The sequence below is a fragment of the Oncorhynchus gorbuscha genome, linkage group LG07 (assembly GCF_021184085.1).
Source record: "Oncorhynchus gorbuscha isolate QuinsamMale2020 ecotype Even-year linkage group LG07, OgorEven_v1.0, whole genome shotgun sequence".
Classification (NCBI taxonomy): domain Eukaryota; kingdom Metazoa; phylum Chordata; class Actinopteri; order Salmoniformes; family Salmonidae; genus Oncorhynchus; species Oncorhynchus gorbuscha.
In genome coordinates, this window is record NC_060179.1 from 86086727 (window position 1) to 86102721 (window position 15995).

Here is a 15995-nt window from a genome sequence, read left to right on the forward strand (position 1 = left end):
CGAGAGAGCCCCAGCAAGCCAGTGACTCAGCCCCGTAACAGGGTTAGAGGCAGAGAATCCCAGTGGAAAACGGGGAACCGGCCAGGCAGAGACAGCAAGGGCGGTTCGTTGCTCCAGAGCCTTTCCGTTCACCTTCCCACTCCTGGGCCAGACTACACTCAATCATATGACCCACTGAAGAGATGAGTCTTCAGTAAAGACTTAAAGGTTGAGACCGAGTTTGCGTCTCTGACATGGGTAGGCAGACCGTTCCATAAAAATGGAGCTCTATAGGAGAAAGCCCTGCCTCCAGCTGTTTGCTTAGAAATTCTAGGGACAATTAGGAGGCCTGCGTCTTGTGACCGTAGCGTACGTATAGGTATGTACGGCAGGACCAAATCAGAGAGGTAGGTAGGAGCAAGCCCATGTAATGCTTTGTAGGTTAGCAGTAAAACCTTGAAATCAGCCCTTGCTTTGACAGGAAGCCAGTGTAGAGAGGCTAGCACTGGAGTAATATGATCAAATTTTTTGGTTCTAGTCAGGATTCTAGCAGCCGTATTTAGCACTAACTGAAGTTTATTTAGTGCTTTATCCGGGTAGCCGGAAAATAGAGCATTGCAGTAGTCTAACCTAGAAGTGACAAAAGCATGGATTAATTTTTCTGCATCATTTTTGGACAGAAAGTTTCTGATTTTTGCAATGTTACGTAGATGGAAAAAAGCTGTCCTCGAAATGGTCTTGATATGTTCTTCAAAAGAGAGATCAGGGTCCAGAGTAACGCCGAGGTCCTTCACAGTTTTATTTGAGACGACTGTACAACCATTAAGATTAATTGTCAGATTCAACAGAAGATCTCTTTGTTTCTTGGGACCTAGAACAAGCATCTCTGTTTTGTCCGAGTTTAATAGTAGAAAGTTTGCAGCCATCCACTTCCTTATGTCTGAAACACATGCTTCTAGCGAGGGCAATTTTGGTGCTTCACCATGTTTCATTGAAATGTACAGCTGTGTGTCATCCGCATAGCAGTGAAAGTTTACATTATGTTTTCGAATAACATCCCCAAGAGGTAAAATATATAGTGAAAACAATAGTGGTCCTAAAACAGAACCTTGAGGAACACCGAAATGTACAGTTGATTTGTCAGAGGACAAACCATTCACAGAGACAAACTGATATCTTTCCGACAGATAAGACCTAAACCAGGCCAGAACATGTCCGTGTAGACCAATTTGGGTTTCCAATCTCTCCAAAAGAATGTGGTGATCGATGGTATCAAAAGCAGCACTAAGGTCTAGGAGCACGAGGACAGATGCAGAGCCTCGGTCCGATGCCATCAAAATGTCATTTACCACCTTCACAAGTGCCGTCTCAGTGCTATGATGGGGTCTAAAACCAGACTGAAGCATTTCGTATACATTGTTTGTCTTCAGGAAGGCAGTGAGTTGCTGCGCAACAGCCTTCTCTAAAATCTTTGAGAGGAATGGAAGATTCGATATAGGCCGATAGTTTTTTATATTTTCTGGGTCAAGGTTTGGCTTTTTCAAGAGAGGCTTTATTACTGCCACTTTTAGTGAGTTTGGTACACATCCAGTGGATAGAGAGCCGTTTATTATGTTCAACATAGGAGGGCCAAGCACAGGAAGCAGCTCTTTCAGTAGTTTAGTTGGAATAGGGTCCAGTATACAGCTTGAAGGTTTAGAGGCCATGATTATTTTCATCATTGTGTCAAGAGATATAGTACTAAAACACTTGAGCGTCTCTCTTGATCCTAGGTCCTGGCAGAGTTGTGCAGACTCAGGACAACTGAGGTTTGGAGGAATACGCAGGTTTAAAGAGGAGTCCGTAATTTGCTTTCTAATAATCATAATCTTTTCCTCAAAGAAGTTCATGAATTTATCACTGCTAAAGTGCAAGTCATCCTCTCTTGGGGAATGCTGCTTTTTAGTTAGCTTTGCCACAGTATCAAAAAGGAATTTCGGATTGTTCTTATTTTCCTCAATTAAGTTAGAAAAATAGGACGATCGAGCAGCAGTAAGGGCTCTTCGGTACTGCACGGTACCATCCTTCCAAGCTAGTCGGAAGACTTCCAGTTTGGTGTGGCGCCATTTCCGTTCCAATTTTCTGAAGCTTGCTTCAGAGCTCGGGTATTTTCTGTGTACCATGGAGCTAGTTTCTTATGAGACATTTTTTTAGTTTTTAGGGGTGCAACTGCATCTAGGTATTGCGCAAGGTTAAATTGAGATCCTCAGTTAGGTGGTTAACGGATTTTTGTCCTCTGGCGTCCTTGGGTAGGCAGAGGGAGTCTGGAAGGGCATCAAGGAATCTTTGTGTTGTCTGTGAATTTATAGCACGACTTTTGATGTTCCTTGGTTGGGGTCTGAGCAGATTATTTGTTGCAATTGCAAACGTAATAAAATGGTGGTCTGATAGTCCAGGATTATGAGGAAAAACATTAAGATCCACAACATTTATTCCATGGGACAAAACTAGGTCCAGCGTATGACTGTGAGAGTGAGTGGGTCCAGAGACATGTTGGACAAAACCCACTGAGTCGATGATGGCTCCAAAAGCCTTTTGGAGTGGGTCTGTGGACTTTTCCATGTGAATATTAAAGTCACCAAAGATTAGAATATTATCTGCAATGACTACAAGGTCTGATAGGAATTCAGGGAACTCAGTGAGAAACGCTGTATATGGCCCAGGAGGCCTGTAAACAGTAGCTATAAAAAGTGATTGAGTAGGCTGCATAGATTTCATGACTAGAAGCTCAAAAGACGAAAACGTCATTTTTTTTTTTGTAAATTGAAATTTGCTATCGTAAATGTTAGCAACACCTCCGCCTTTGCGGGATGCACGGGGGATATGGTCACTAGTGTAGCCAGGAGGTGAGGCCTCATTTAACACAGTAAATTCATCAGGCTTAAGCCATGTTTCAGTCAGGCCAATCACATCAAGATTATGATCAGTGATTAGTTCATTGACTATAATTGCCTTTGAAGTAAGGGATCTAACATTAAGTAGCCCTATTTTGAGATGTGAGGTATCATGATCTCTTTCAGTAATGACAGGAATGGAGGTGGTCTTTATCCTAGTGAGATTGCTAAGGCGAACACCGCCATGTTTAGTTTTGCCCAACCCAGGTCGAGGCACAGACACGGTCTCAATGGTGATAGCTGAGCTGACTACACTAACTATGCTAGTGGCAGACTCCACGATGCTGGCAGGCTGGCTAATAGCCTGCTGCCTGGCCTGCACCCTATTTCATTGTGGAGCTAGAGGAGTTAGAGCCCTGTCTATGTTGGCAGATAAGATGAGAGCACCCCTCCAGCTAGGATGGAGTCCGTCACTCCTCAGCAGGTCAGGCTTGGTCCTGTTTGTGGGCGAGTCCCAGAAAGAGGGCCAATTATCTACAAATTCTATCTTTTGGGAGGGGCAGAAAACAGTTTTCAACCAGCGATTGAGTTGTGAGACTCTGCTGTAGAGCTCATCACTCCCCCTAACTGGGAGGGGGCCAGAGACAATTACTCGATGCCGACACATCTTTCTAGCTGATATGCACGCAGAAGCTATGTTGCGCTTGGTGATCTCTGACTGTTTCATCCTAACATCGTTGGTGCCGACGTGGATAACAATATCTCTATACTCTCTACACTCGCCAGTTTTAGCTTTAGCCAGCACCATCTTCAGATTAGCCTTAACGTCGGTAGCCCTGCCCCCGGGTAAACAGTGTATGATCGCTGGATGATTCGCTTTAAGTCTAATACTGCGGGTAATGGAGTCGCCAATGACTAGAGTTTTCAATTTGTCAGAGCTAATGGTGGGAAGCTTCGGCGTCTCAGACCCCGTAACGGGAGGAGTAGAGACCAGAGAAGACTCGGCCTCTGACACCGACCCGCTGCTTAATGGGGAGAACCGGTTGAAAGTTTCTGTCTGCTGAATGAGCGACACCGGTTGAGCGTTCCTACAGCATTTCCTTCCAGAAACCGTGAGAAAGTTGTCCGGCTGCGGGGACTGTGCCAGGGGATTTATACTACTATCTGTACTTACTGGTGGCACAGACGCTGTTTCATCCTTTCCTACACTGAAATTACCCTTGCCTAACGATTGCGTCTGAAGCTGGGCTTGCAGTACAGCTATCCTCGCCGTAAGGCGAGCACAGCGGCTGCAATTAGAAGGCATCATGTTAATGTTACTACTTAGCTTCGGCTGTTGGAGGTCCTGACGAATCGTGTCCAGATAAAGCGTCCGGAGTGAAAAAGTCGAGGAAAAAATAAATATATGAACGGTAATTAAAAAGTGAAACCCGTAAAGTTGTCAGGTAGCAAAATAGGTTGGCAACAAAACGCACAGCAATTTGAAAACAAGCCTGCAAGTTGTGACCGGAAAATAATAATAGATGTAATAATGATATAAATAATAATATAGATGTAATAATAATAATAATAATAATAATATGGATGTAATAATGATATAATAATAATAATAATATAGATGTAATAATTATAATAATAATAATATGGATGTAATAATGATATAATAATAATATAGATGTAATAATGATATAATAATAATAATAATAATAATAATAATAATAATAATAATAATAGATGTAATAATGATATAATAATAATAATAATATAGATGTAATAATGATATAATAATAATAATAATAATAATAATATAGATGTAATAATAATAATAATAATAATAATAGATGTAATAATGATATAATAATAATAATAATATGGATGTAATAATGATATAATAATAATAATAATATGGATGTAATAATAATAATAATAATAATAATAATAATATGGATGTAATAATGATATAATAATAATAATAATATAGATGTAATAATAATAATAATAATATGGATGTAATAATGATATAATAATAATAATAATAATAATAATAATAATATGGATGTAATAATGATATAAATGTAATAATGATATAATAATAATATAGATGTAATAATGATATAAATAATAATATAGATGTAATAATGATATAAATAATAATATAGATGTAATAATGATATAAATAATAATAGATGTAATAATGATATAAATAATAATATAGATGTAATAATAATAATAATAATAATAATATGGATGTAATAATGATATAATAATAATAATAATATAGATGTAATAATTATAATAATAATAATATGGATGTAATAATGATATAATAATAATATAGATGTAATAATGATATAATAATAATAATAATAATAATAATAATAATAGATGTAATAATGATATAATAATAATAATAATATAGATGTAATAATGATATAATAATAATAATAATAATAATATAGATGTAATAATAATAATAATAATAATAATAATAGATGTAATAATGATATAATAATAATAATATGGATGTAATAATGATATAATAATAATAATAATAATATGGATGTAATATTAATAATAATAATAATAATAATAATATGGATGTAATAATGATATAATAATAATAATAATAATAATAATAATAATAATAATAATAATATAGATGTAATAATAATAATAATAATATGGATGTAATAATGATATAATAATAATAATAATATGGATGTAATAATGATATAATAATAATAATAATAATAATAATATGGATGTAATAATGATATAATAATAATAATAATATAGATGTAATAATAATAATAATATGGATGTAATAATGATATAATAATAATAATAATAATAATAATAATAATAATAATATGGATGTAATAATGATATAATAATAATAATAATAATATAGATGTAATAATAATAATAATAATAATAATATAAATAATAATAATAATACTAATAATAATAATATAGATGTAATAATAATAATAATAATAATATAGATGTAATAATAATAATATAGATGTAATAATAATAATAATAATATAGATGTAATAATAATAATAATAATAATAATAATAATAATAGATGTAATAATAATAATAATAATAATAATAATATGGATGTAATAATGATATAATAATAATAATAATAATAATATAGATGTAATAATGATATAATAATAATAATAATATAGATGTAATAATGATATAATAATAATAATATAGATGTAATAATAATAATAATAATAATAATAGATGTAATAATAATAATAATAATATGGATGTAATAATGATATAATAATAATAATAATAGATGTAATAATAATAATAATAATATGGATGTAATAATGATATAATAATAATAATAATAATATAGATGTAATAATAATAATAATAATAATATGGATGTAATAATGATATAATAATAATAATATAGATGTAATAATAATAATAATAATATAGATGTAATAATAATATAATAATAAATAATAATATAGATGTAATAATGATATAATAATAATAATATAGATGTAATAATGATATAATAATAATAATAATATAGATGTAATAATAATATTATAATAATATAATAATAATAATAATAATATGGATGTAATAATGATATAATAATAATAATAATATAGATATAATAATAATAATAATATAGATGTAATAATAATAATAATAATAATATAGATGTAATAATAATAATAATAATAATATGGATGTAATAATAATAATAATATGGATGTAATAATAATAATAATAATAATAATATAGATGTAATAATAATAATAATAATATGGATGTAATAATAATAATAATATGGATGTAATAATAATAATAATAATATGGATGTAATAATAATAATATAGATGTAATAATAATAATAATAATATGGATGTAATAATGATATAATAATAATATAGATGATAATAATAATGATAATAAATTATATAATAATGTAAAGATATAATAATAATAATAATATTGCAACGAACAACTGACTGAAGACGGGATGGCATTCTTGCGGTTGAGTCCTTTGAGGTAACATGAACTCTTAATGTGATGAAACTGTTGCGCCTTGCTGAAAACATAGAATGAATAGAACAGGCTTGGAACCTCTAATCTGACAATGTGACTGGTAAACTCGTAGGTACACTGGTAATGGCTGCCTGGTATTGTAATCAACAACTTCCATGGTAATGTTCATTCAAATTATGTTAACTGATGTGGCTCACGCAATGGAGTGTATTTTATTTGTAATGTCAGATGAATCAACAAATCACAGCACATATTGATGGTATACTTCCTGCTTACTCTTTGTGCTTTGCTCCCATTGGTACATTACATTACATTACATTTAAGTCATTTAGCAGACGCTCTTATCCAGAGCGACTTACAAATTGGGTACTATCAATGGCCGCCAGTCCAACAATTATGCCATCAATGAACGGAATGGTGACGCACGTTCTATTCATTATATTTCTATGGCAGAACATGCAGCCAGGAGTGGACGTGCGGAGAAAGTGTCCACAAAAACAGACCTTGTTGCCGTAGTCAGAACGTTGCTAGGGAAATCACCCAACACATGCAGGGATTGATGCTTAAGTCGCTTTGGATAAAAGCGTCTGCTAAATGGCATATATTATTATTATTATAAACATCGGAACTTTTTTTAATGAATCAGACAGCGTTCATGTTCATAACATTATCGAAATAATGTCATTCATTTTTTCAGTTTTGTATCTTGGGGTCACGGAACATTTTTTGATGGGTGGTCCTTTGATACTATGGTTAGTGTGAACCATAGTGTCAGTCTTGTCTGTAGACCGCAGCCAGTCTGTGTGAGTTGGATGCAGGTTGGAGAAAGAGGGGCTCTTTGGCCAGTCAACCAGGGGCCTGCCAGGAATGTAAAGGGAGTTGGAAGCCTCTGTCCAGTGATACACAACAAGTTTGGCCTGAACTCAGAACCAGGCCAGGGGCCTAAGCATCCACCCTGTAGTTAATCAGCACACCTACACTTATAAAGATTAACTAACATCTGTTACTGCAGACTGAACCTCATGTTGTAGAGGCTGTATTGTAAACACAGACCTGTTACTGCAGACTGCACCTCATGTTGTAGAGGCTGTATTGTAAACACAGACCTGTTACTGCAGACTGAACCTCATGTTGTAAACACAGACCTGTTACAGCAGACTGAACCTCATGTTGTAGAGGCTGTATTGTAAACACAGACCTGTTACTGCAGACTGCACCTCATGTTGTAGAGGCTGTATTGTAAACACAGACCTGTTACTGCAGACTGAACCTCATGTTGTAAACACAGACCTGTTACAGCAGACTGAACCTCATGTTGTAGAGGCTGTATTGTAAACACAGACCTGTTACTGCAGACTGAACCTCATGTTGTAAACACAGACCTGTTACAGCAGACTGAACCTCTGTAGCTCAGTTGGTAGAGCATGGCGCTTGTAACGCCAGGGTAGTGGGTTCGATCCCCGGGACCACCCATACGTAGAATGTATGCACACATGACTGTAAGTCGCTTTGGATAAAAGCGTCTGCTAAATGGCATATATATATTATTATATATTATGTTGTAAACACAGACCTGTTACAGCAGACTGAACCTCATGTTGTAAACACAGACCTGTTACAGCAGACTGAACCTCATGTTGTAGAGGCTGTATTGTAAACACAGACCTGTTACTGCAGACTGAACCTCGTGTTGTAGAGGCTGTATTGTAAACACAGACCTGTTACTGCAGACTGAACCTCATGTTGTAAACACAGACCTGTTACTGCAGACTGAACCTCATGTTGTAAACACAGACCCGTTACTGCAGACTGAACCTCATGTTGCAGAACCAGATTTACTTTGGTAACATGACTAATTTGCAGTGTACAATTATAACTAGGAATGTTTCAAACAAACAGGAAACATTTACTTGGTCTGTTTCACTCTGCCAGATTGGCTTTGAAGAAGTGATTCCCCTCCAGCCTGGTCCCAGATCTGTTTATGCTGCCTTACCAACTCCTATATAGTCAATAGCAAAACAGCACAAAGATCTGGGACAAGGCTCATTTCCACTCATGCTATTTATCAAAAATTAACACGCAAACATCAACACAGTAAGTTAAGACTTAATATATTATAGGTATTTGCAATTTTACACCCAATGTTTTGTAAAAACGAACACCATCGTGAAAACCTTTCCTCATTAACTCCACCTCCCTCAAAAAAACAGTTCTGTAAAATAACTGAAGTTTCAAGACCTTTTTAAAGCAAAGGCACAATTGTCAATAAGTGTTCTTAAAAGGAAAGCAGAGAGAAAGAAAGGCTGGCTGGAGGCAGGCAGAGTAGAAGCAGAAAAGAATAGTGAGATGCCACAGCCAGTCTTCAGGAAGTACTCCACATCTCCATCACAACACAACTCTGAACCTGACTTGGAGGAGAAGGAGAGGAGGGACCAGGGAGCAGACAGGGGTCTAAATGGGAGAAGCCTGAGCCTAGAGATTGGGGAAAGGAGAGGCCCGGGGTTCTGGGGAAAGGAGAGGCCCGGGGTTCTGGTTAATGGGCTTGGTGACATGAGGAGGGATAGGGTTAGGGGGTTAGGGCATGGTGCTCCACCTCTCCAGTGAGTCTACACTATAAAACACCTATCAGTCAGTCTTCAATCCCCTCGCTAGCTATGAAGGGAAGACATATCAACACAGGAGTATTCATATAAATAATGTGTAAAGTATGGGACTGTATTACCTTCATCCCAGTCCTCTAGGCTCTTCTTCAGCGTAATGATTCTGTGTCTGAAAATGAAGTTTGGAAACTGTCAGTCAGGCATAATCTGAGGTCATGTCACCGTTAGCCCTGACATCCATGACGTTGTATAATACTGGGTGTAATAGCTTTCTGTGTTGGAACAATTGTGTACTAGTGCTGAGCGATTGACCAAAAAATATATATTATATATAGACTGACGACAGTTCAATTATTTCAATTCCATTTCTTTCAATTGTTTTCTGTGAGATTAATGCAGTTTTTCTAGAGATGAATCAGGTCAAGCCCGAACTGTGTAATGTTTGCAACGACCGGTGGCAGCAGGTAGCCTAGTGGTTAGAGAGTTAGGCCAGTAACCAAAAGGTTTCTGGACCGAATCCCAGAGCTGACAGGGTAAAAGTCTGTCATTGTGCCCCTGAACTAGGCAGTTAACCCACTGTTCCCCAGTAGGCCATCATTTTAAATAAGAAGTTGTTCTTAACTGACTTGCCTAGTTAAAAAGGTTACATTAAAAAATAAATGTAGTAGGGAGTTGTAGTTCCAAACAGGCCAATATTCTACAGAGTTAATTTGCACATTTTCTGCGCTAAACTACCATGTCCATAAGCAACTGTGCACCTACTTATCCAGTCCACAGCACTATGTGGGGCAGACACGGAGACAGGGGGATAGAGCGCAGTTGCTTCTCAACCTGAAAATACATGATCCAAGTAATTGATAGTTGGTATTCAGCAGTCAAATTAATGCTTTATTTACTTCGAACGACTAAAAGAAGGATTTTGTCAGACAGCAAAGGCAGCAGGTACAGTTGAAGTCAGAAGTTTACATAAACAAGTTTTAATAACTCCAACCTAAGTGTTTCAACCACTCCACAAATTTCTTGTTAACTTCACTGGGGTAGGGGGCAGCATTCGGAATTTCGGATGAAAAGAGTGCCCAAATGAAATTGCCTGCTACTCAGGCCCAGAAGCTAGGATATGCATATAATTGGTAGATGAAGTTTCTGAAGTTTCTAAAACTGTTAAAATAATGTCTGTGAGTATAACGGAACTGATATGGCAGGCGAAAACCTGAGGAAAATCCATCCAGGATGTACTATTATTTTGTATGGCTGTTTTTTTATTGAAATCTGGGATGTTGAGAGCCCGCATTGTGCCTTTGGATTACTGAACTAAACGCACCACCAAAACTGAGGTTTTTGGACATAAAGAGGGACATTGTCAAACAATACAAACATTTATTTACATTTACATGTTTGTTTTGTTTGACATGGAAGTCCTGGGAGTGCCACCAGATGAAAATCAAAGGTAAGTGATTAATTTTAACGCTATTTCTGACTTTTGTGACACCTCTCCTTGGTTGGAAAATGGCTGTATGGTTGTCCGTGGCTCGGCGGTGACCTAACATAATCTCATGGTGTGCTTTCGCTGTAAAGCCTTTTTGAAATCAGACATTTTGGATTAACAAGAAGTTTACCTTTAACATGGGGTATAATACTTGTATGTTTGAGAAAATGTAATTATGGGATTTCTGTTGTTTTGAATTTGGTGCCCTGCAATTTCACTAGCTGTTGTCGAGGTGGGACGCTACCATCCCACTTGTACCAGAGAGGTTAACAGTATAGTTTGGGAAAGTTGGTTAGGACATCTACTTTGTGCATGACAAGTAATTTTTCCAACAACAGTTTACAGACAGATTATTTCACTGTATCACAATTCCAGTGGGTCAGAAGTTTACATACACTAACTTGACTGTGCATTTTAACAGCTTGGACAATTCCAGAAAATGATGTCGTGGCTTTAGAAGCTTCTGATAGGCTAATTGACATAATTTGAATCAATTGGAGGTGTACCTGTAGATGTATTTCAAGGCCTACCTTCAAACTCGGTGCCTCTTTGCTTGACGTCATGGGAAATATATCGACATAAGCTGAAAGGCCGCTCAGCAAGGAAGAAGGCACTGCTCCAAAACAGCCATTAAAAAGCCAGACTACGGTTTGCAACTGCACATGGGGACAAAGATCATACTTTTTAGAGAAATGTCCTCTGGTCTGATGAAACAAAAAAATAGAACGGTTTGGCCATAATGACCATGGTTATGTTTGGAGGGAAAAGTGGGATGCTTGCAAGCCGAAGAACACCATCCCAACCGTGAAGCACGTTGCAGCATGTTGTGGGGGTGCTTTGCTGCAGGAGGGACTGGTGCACTTCACAAAATAGATGGCAATGGGAATTATGTGGATATATTGAAGCAACATCAAGACACCAGTCAGGAAAGTTTAAGTTAGGTCGCAAATGGGTCTTCCAAATGGACAATGACTCCAAGCATACTTCCAAAGTTGTGGCAAAATGTCTTAAGGGACAAAGTCAAGGTATTGGAGTGGCCATGACAAAACCCTGACCTCAATCCTTTAGACAATGTGTGGGCAGAACTGACAAAGCATATGCGAGCAAGAAGGAATACAAACCTGACTCAGTTACACCAGCGCTGTCAGGAGGAATGGGCCAAAATTCACCCAACTTATCGTGGGAAGCTTATGGAAGGCTACCCAAAACTTTTGACCCAAGTTAAACAATTTAAAGGCAATGCTACCAAATACTAATTGAGTTTATGTAAACTTCTGACCCACTGGGAATGTGATGAAGGAAATAAAAGCTGAAATAAATAATTCTCTACTATTATTCTGACATTTCACATTCTTAAAATAAAGTGGTGATCCTAACTGATCTAAGACAGGGAATTTTTACTAGGATGAAATGTCAGAAATTGTGAAAAACTGAGTTTCAATGTATTTGGCTTAGGTATATGTAACCCTCAGGACTTCAACTGTATATAGAGACATGTTGACCATAGAGACTTGGAATAAAATGTCATCAAATAAAATACATGTAATATGCTCAACGGAAATGTGTTAAGTAATGTAATATGAATAACTGATGGTTAAGTAATAAATTAGTCATGGGCAGTCTACCATCATGGGACTTTCATTAATTGTTTTATTCTGTTACAGCATTTAATGTCTAAAATAATAAAAGCCAAAATCAAAAAACGTGATTTATTATTTTACAAACCGAACCAGCCTCAAAAAGCACTAATAGCTCAGCACTATTTTGTACACTAGCCTGAGTGTCAGTCTGTGCCATCATGCTAAATCCTTGACTTATTGTCACGCCAAACATTGTTTGCATGATGGCACAAGCAGACTGGCACTCAGGCTAGTGTACAAAATGCTAATGAACACACAGTGACAGTCATCATATAATTAAAATATATATATAATTTTAAAAAATATATATATATATAGTCATAATATATTAATTTCCACAATAGCAGTTCAGCGTAGCCTCATAATTTTTAGCTGAAGTGGGTCAAGTTGGAAATCATTTTACAAGTAGAACGACACGGTCGGGAGGAGAAGCTTCATTTCCAAAAGTTCCCAGCGGTCAAATCCATTCATTTTTAAGACAGTGTTGTCACCAACGCTGTGTTTTATTCATTAGGTATTTCGTGGAATTATTACAATGTCAAAGCATTTGAACAACAAAAAAAAGACAAATATGACATATGCATGACAATGAATCATTACTCGAAATTCCATAAGCATTTTACAACCTTAAATCACACAATACTACCTACACAACAAGCAATCAGAGAGGTCTGATCGAGTCACAGGAGAGTCATGATATCAGGGAAAAGGGCGTTTCAGGTCTTGATGTTACTCAACCGGACAACGTTGGCACCGTTACTTTTCATTCTTGTTGTGAACGTAGTAAACTGATCGTTCCAATTACAACACGTTAGAGACGTGGATGTAAAGACCATGTATCCTCCCAGTCTAGTCTGGGGCTTTTCTATGGCGACAGACAGCCGAGAACAAACAGTAACACCACACTAACATACCGTTCGATAACATTAACACCCAGCAGTCCCGGTCGTTGAACAAAAGTTACAAATGAACCACGGATCGGAGAAATGCCCCAAACTGAAAACCATGCGGTGAGGGTTAAGTACAGTTGCTTGATATCTAGGGAACTGGGAGGCTGCAATGTCTCTTCTCCGGTCTGTACAGCGCTGGATGACGCCATTTCAGTCGCTCCAGCCCAGTCTGCCACACAGCAGAAACACTTTTAACAGTCGAGAAAACAGACAACGTGCACAAATCAGCACATTCGGAAATGTGTATTTTTAAAAAGTCGGAATTCACCTGCGCTTCTCTAAATCATCTCTTCAATGTGACATCATTATTCGAGTGGGTGACCCGACCGTACCCAGCGCTCTCCACCGAGGATCCGTAGCCAAATAGTGCGATAAAACTAAGCTCGACAACACTAACCAAAAGCTGACACGAATCATTACACTTCAATGACAGCAAAGCACGATAAAGTCATTGAAAGTAACAGTGCTGCGGGACTATTGGAAACAGATTTATTCACTCAAGTCTGTGCGAGCGGTGATCTGTTTTTGTACAGATCTGCTGTGGCGGTCGAGGACATCGGTGTGTGGCTCTCTGACAAAGAAACAAATGTGACAACAAGGTCGAACCCAATAAAGTAGTTTCAAACACGGAATTATAAACACATAATACTCTCCGAGGATAAAGTCACTGTTTAGGAGGCTCGATAGATCCCTTTCTCTTGGAGACATCTCGATGGCTACAATGTCACCCAAGACAACACCGCAGGTCCAATCCTTTCCCCCAGCTCGACGTTAAGCAGCAAGCTGTCTCAACATGTCAATGCACGTCCAATATGTCCCTGGTCCCTGCAACTTGCCGCACACTGCAGCTCGGATGGGTTAGCGAACAAAACGGATCCGCGATCACAGTCTGGGTTGTCATTTCTCTTCTGCTCACTTCGTTTTTGGCCATTTTTGACAGAGGCGCGGACAGGCAGGGGATATCATAAGGTGAATGCACCAATTTGTAAGTCGCTCTGGATAAGAGCGTCTGCTAAATGACTTAAATGTAAAATGTAAATGGAAGTGGGTGTCTACCCGGAATAATCAGGCAACAAAAAACGACGAAATCACTTCGATGAGGATGAACATGTAAATAACAATGTGTCGAGCTGCGACTACAGGGACTTGATTGAGTTGCAACATAGTTTCTGCGCTAAAATCAAGGCAACAAAATAAATGTTGCCCAGTTCAGATTCCCAGCCGGCTGGTTGTGAAACTCCAGATACCGATTGGAAGTCGATGCAAGAGGCAATTTATAAATGGAAAAATACTTCCATCACCATGTAGCCAGTCTTACATAAGGACCAGCTCGGACCTGGCAGCGTGTCCTCCCAGTTAACGAGCTACCAAGCAAACACAACAACGTGGTCGCAGTGTTTAAGCCCAAAACAACAGTCGGTTGTTAGTCCGGTAGAAAGTGATCCCTTTCAGTACGATTGTGAAACATGTCGACAACAGCGCGGGATACAATGAATAACGTTAACAAGCCGCATTGTTTAGCATGAAATAAAGTAAGAGATGCTGAAACGAGCTTTACCATAACTGTTACGCTATTCATAAAATAAAAACGGATACACAGAGGAAACGGTTTGGTTAACCGTGTCTGCATTTAAGAGTTACGATAACATTTTCACGATTGATGTTTCAATTTACTCTCGCTTCATTTTGATCACAGTTGAATCCGTTGTTTGTTTTTCTTTCAGACATCGACATGCAATGTAGTTAAATGTTTCATTGTCCTAAAGCATGCAAAAGCACAATCCCTTTACCTATGAAGTCAATTTGATGAAGTCTTCTTTCGACGAAGGAAATGTCCAGAGGAATCCATTTTTTAAAAATGTAATCCCCCAATTTCCCAGGTTGTATGCGTTGGTCCGCTGACCCCTGTCTGGTTGATGTTGGGATGTGAATTCGTCCGAGTCGAACACCGTATCCGAAGATAGAGAGCGGTTTCTCTGTGATGCTCTCCCCCCGTTCTGAAAAGGACTGGCGGATTCCTCAACCCGCCTACGGCCTTCAATATGGTCCCTCATTGGACAACACATTATGGTTGCCGCCCTTTAGCTTGTATGATTGGATGTTGTTGTTTTTCCGATACAACGTTTCCAGTATTCTTTAATAACGGCGTGTGTAGGTGGGAGATGTAGTCATTACAGGAGTTATTTACACCTGCATAGGCTGGGCAGATACGGACAAGAAACGATGCAAAAAACGACAGCTCCCACAATTCCCTCCGAGGAGCACTCGAAAGAGGTTGTTGAGTGCCCCACCTACTCCTGCGGGTTCTCTGTTAAGGAGACTTTATAGAGTCGTCACTAGTTACAACAGCCAGGTTGGAGAAACCCAACCTATTTCTACAATTGATCTTATTTTAATCTGATTTCTAACCTAACCACA

The 15995-nt window shown here is 37.4% G+C and overlaps 1 protein-coding gene and 1 long non-coding RNA gene across 2 annotated transcripts in view; one reads left to right on the forward strand and one right to left on the reverse strand.

Moving 5' to 3' along the window:
• The window catches only part of LOC124039065 (AT-rich interactive domain-containing protein 4B-like), a 908546-nt gene that overhangs the window by 134231 nt on the left and 758320 nt on the right, over positions 1-15995 (forward strand). The window lies entirely within an intron of this gene.
• On the reverse strand, positions 7133-15565 carry LOC124040454. Its single transcript, XR_006839725.1, has 3 exons — positions 15368-15565; positions 9624-9670; positions 7133-7759 (listed from the first exon to the last, which is right to left on the reverse strand). It is a non-coding gene; the product is annotated as an uncharacterized LOC124040454 (long non-coding RNA).